The sequence below is a fragment of the Osmia lignaria genome, unplaced genomic scaffold (assembly GCF_051020975.1).
Source record: "Osmia lignaria lignaria isolate PbOS001 unplaced genomic scaffold, iyOsmLign1 scaffold0154, whole genome shotgun sequence".
NCBI classification, from domain to species: domain Eukaryota; kingdom Metazoa; phylum Arthropoda; class Insecta; order Hymenoptera; family Megachilidae; genus Osmia; species Osmia lignaria.
The window spans coordinates 15,001-20,000 of record NW_027478295.1 but is presented as its reverse complement, the minus strand read 5'-3'; positions in this window follow the sequence as shown (position 1 = coordinate 20,000).

Below are 5,000 nucleotides of genomic sequence, written 5' to 3'. Positions count from 1 at the left end.
ATTTTCGTCTAACACTACTTTCTTGGTTCAAAAATTTTATACAATCTTATAACTTTTTCAGTTTTAACAAATTTTGGTTACAGACAGTTGATGCTCAGTTTGTACAAGTATGCAACATTTATAAGTGCATACAGGTCACCAGCCTTATATTACAAGGCTCACCACATATGGGCCATTCGGTCTTAGACACCGACCCGTGGTAATGCTGTGTGGAGATTAATAATAATCCGCAACGGAAAACCGGAACGAGAATAGTCGAGAAAGTATATTCTCGAGGAGCGGTAGACTGCTTTTCAACCGAAGTCATAAAAGAGCCACACGCTCGACGCTACTCCCGACCGGTCCGAGCGAACCGAAAGTGCCTTCCTATAAATACCGAACGGCCGGCCGCTAGGTCGGCGACGCATGGGCTTACGCCCAGGCGTATGCCTGTGCAAACCGCCGTGAGAGCGTACCATCCCGCCGGCACGGTAAAACTTAGACTGAAAATATCGTCGAACATATCCTTTCATTTTATAACGTTCTATACATGAAAATTAATAAATTAACATGCAGGACATAATAAATTCACATTCTCATGTAAATCATGGGTTTAATTAATATTTTAAAAAATTTTAAAACCGCCCAGAACCGATGAGATGAAAATATTAAAACGATATTTTTGCATTTTCTTACGGTAAAACATTAACAAATAAGCGACTATAGCAATATAAAACTCCATTTGTAATTTAATTAATCAAAATTAATATTTTTTTTTGATTTTTCAGCGATCCAGAACCGATGAGACGAAAACATTAAAACGATATTTTTGCATTTTCTTACGACAAAACATTAACAAATACGAGACTATAACAATATAAAACTACATATGTAATTTAATTAATCAAAATTAATAATTTTTTTTGATTTTTCAGTGATCCAGAACCGATAAGTCGAAAATTTTAACAATCATATTTTTGCATTCTGTACCGTGGATCGATCGTTAAACGCTATTGAACTAACGTCCGTGATGGTATAAATGCAGATTTTCGCTCCGTTTAGCCAAAATAACGAACTTTAGATGCGCTCCGAAATATTTCAAAGTCCCAGCGGCGTATTGCTTCGCCTCTTAGAACCGATTAGTCGAAAATTTTAACAATCATATTTTTGCATTCAGTACCGTGGATCCATCGTTAAACGCTATTAAACTAACGTCCGTGATGGTATAAATGCAGATTTTCGCTCCGTTTAGCCAAAATAACGAACTTCAGGTGCGCTCCGAAATATTTCAAAGTCCCAGCGGCGTATTGCTTCGCCTCTTAGAACCGATTAGTCGAAAATTTTAACAATCATATTTTTGCATTCTGTACCGTGGATCCATCGTTAAACGCTATTAAACTAACGTCCGTGATGGTATAAATGCAGATTTTCGCTCCGTTTAGCCAAAATAACGAACTTTAGGTGCGCTCCGAAATATTTCAAAGTCCCAGCGGCGTATTGCTTCGCCTCTTAGAACCGATTAGTCGAAAATTTTAACAATCATATTTTTGCATTCTGTACCGTGGATCGATCGTTAAACGCTATTGAACTAACGTCCGTGATGGTATAAATGCAGATTTTCGCTCCGTTTAGCCAAAATAACGAACTTTAGGTGCGCTCCGAAATATTTCAAAGTCCCAGCGGCGTATTGCTTCGCCTCTTAGAACCGATTAGTCGAAAATTTTAACAATCATATTTTTGCATTCTGTACCGTGGATCCATCGTTAAACGCTATTAAACTAACGTCCGTGATGGTATAAATGCAGATTTTCGCTCCGTTTAGCCAAAATAACGAACTTTAGGTGCGCTCCGAAATATTTCAAAGTCCCAGCGGCGTATTGCTTCGCCTCTTAGAACCGATTAGTCGAAAATTTTAACAATCATATTTTTGCATTCTGTACCGTGGATCGATCGTTAAACGCTATTGAACTAACGTCCGTGATGGTATAAATGCAGATTTTCGCTCCGTGTAGCCAAAATAACGAACTTTAGATGCGCTCCGAAATATTTCAAAGTCCCAGCGGCGTATTGCTTCGCCTCTTAGAACCGATTAGTCGAAAATTTTAACAATCATATTTTTGCATTCTGTACCGTGGATCGATCGTTAAACGCTATTGAACTAACGTCCGTGATGGTATAAATGCAGATTTTCGCTCCGTTTAGCCAAAATAACGAACTTTAGGTGCGCTCCGAAATATTTCAAAGTCCCAGCGGCGTATTGCTTCGCCTCTTAGAACCGATTAGTCGAAAATTTTAACAATCATATTTTTGCATTCTGTACCGTGGATCCATCGTTAAACGCTATTAAACTAACGTCTGTGATGGTATAAATGCAGATTTTCGCTCCGTTTAGCCAAAATAACGAACTTCAGGTGCGCTCCGAAATATTTCAAAGTCCCAGCGGCGTATTGCTTCGCCTCTTAGAACCGATTAGTCGAAAATTTTAACAATCATATTTTTGCATTCTGTACCGTGGATCGATCGTTAAACGCTATTGAACTAACGTCCGTGATGGTATAAATGCAGATTTTCGCTCCGTTTAGCCAAAATAACGAACTTTAGATGCGCTCCGAAATATTTCAAAGTCCCAGCGGCGTATTGCTTCGCCTCTTAGAACCGATTAGTCGAAAATTTTAACAATCATATTTTTGCATTCTGTACCGTGGATCGATCGTTAAACGCTATTGAACTAACGTCCGTGATGGTATAAATGCAGATTTTCGCTCCGTTTAGCCAAAATAACGAACTTTAGGTGCGCTCCGAAATATTTCAAAGTCCCAGCGGCGTATTGCTTCGCCTCTTAGAACCGATTAGTCGAAAATTTTAACAATCATATTTTTGCATTCTGTACCGTGGATCGATCGTTAAACGCTATTGAACTAACGTCCGTGATGGTATAAATGCAGATTTTCGCTCCGTTTAGCCAAAATAACGAACTTTAGGTGCGCTCCGAAATATTTCAAAGTCCCAGCGGCGTATTGCTTCGCCTCTTAGAACCGATTAGTCGAAAATTTTAACAATCATATTTTTGCATTCTGTACCGTGGATCCATCGTTAAACGCTATTAAACTAACGTCCGTGATGGTATAAATGCAGATTTTCGCTCCGTTTAGCCAAAATAACGAACTTTAGGTGCGCTCCGAAATATTTCAAAGTCCCAGCGGCGTATTGCTTCGCCTCTTAGAACCGATTAGTCGAAAATTTTAACAATCATATTTTTGCATTCTGTACCGTGGATCCATCGTTAAACGCTATTAAACTAACGTCCGTGATGGTATAAATGCAGATTTTCGCTCCGTTTAGCCAAAATAACGAACTTTAGGTGCGCTCCGAAATATTTCAAAGTCCCAGCGGCGTATTGCTTCGCCTCTTAGAACCGATTAGTCGAAAATTTTAACAATCATATTTTTGCATTCTGTACCGTGGATCGATCGTTAAACGCTATTGAACTAACGTCCGTGATGGTATAAATGCAGATTTTCGCTCCGTTTAGCCAAAATAACGAACTTTAGGTGCGCTCCGAAATATTTCAAAGTCCCAGCGGCGTATTGCTTCGCCTCTTAGAACCGATTAGTCGAAAATTTTAACAATCATATTTTTGCATTCTGTACCGTGGATCCATCGTTAAACGCTATTAAACTAACGTCCGTGATGGTATAAATGCAGATTTTCGCTCCGTTTAGCCAAAATAACGAACTTTAGGTGCGCTCCGAAATATTTCAAAGTCCCAGCGGCGTATTGCTTCGCCTCTTAGAACCGATTAGTCGAAAATTTTAACAATCATATTTTTGCATTCTGTACCGTGGATCGATCGTTAAACGCTATTGAACTAACGTCCGTGATGGTATAAATGCAGATTTTCGCTCCGTGTAGCCAAAATAACGAACTTTAGATGCGCTCCGAAATATTTCAAAGTCCCAGCGGCGTATTGCTTCGCCTCTTAGAACCGATTAGTCGAAAATTTTAACAATCATATTTTTGCATTCTGTACCGTGGATCGATCGTTAAACGCTATTGAACTAACGTCCGTGATGGTATAAATGCAGATTTTCGCTCCGTTTAGCCAAAATAACGAACTTTAGGTGCGCTCCGAAATATTTCAAAGTCCCAGCGGCGTATTGCTTCGCCTCTTAGAACCGATTAGTCGAAAATTTTAACAATCATATTTTTGCATTCTGTACCGTGGATCCATCGTTAAACGCTATTAAACTAACGTCCGTGATGGTATAAATGCAGATTTTCGCTCCGTTTAGCCAAAATAACGAACTTTAGGTGCGCTCCGAAATATTTCAAAGTCCCAGCGGCGTATTGCTTCGCCTCTTAGAACCGATTAGTCGAAAATTTTAACAATCATATTTTTGCATTCTGTACCGTGGATCGATCGTTAAACGCTATTGAACTAACGTCCGTGATGGTATAAATGCAGATTTTCGCTCCGTTTAGCCAAAATAACGAACTTTAGGTGCGCTCCGAAATATTTCAAAGTCCCAGCCGCGTATTGCTTTGCCCCGAAATTTTTCAAAGTTCCAGCGGCGTGTTGCTTTCAAAGTGCCTCCCTCTAAATACCGATCGGCAGGCCGCTAGGTCGGCGACGCACGGGCTTACGCCCAGGCGTATACGGGGGCAAATCGCCGTGAGAGCGTGCGATTTTGACTTTCGCAATAAGATAGTCTCCTTTATGAAAAGGAGCGTACACGTCTCCCAAAAAAAAAAACAGTTTCATGACGATCAATGTAGTTCTTGATCGAAATGTATCATAGGACGAAGATTTTATCGAAAAGTACGAACTTTGGCGACGCATCGAAATTTTTCAAAGTTCCAACGGCGTGTTGCTTTCAAAGTGCCTCCCTCTAAATACCGATCGGCAGGCCGCTAGGTCGGCGACGCACGGGCTTACGCCCAGGCGTATACGGGGGCAAATCGCCGTGAGAGCGTGCGATTTTGACTTTCGCAATAAGATAGTCTCCTTTATGAAAAGGAGC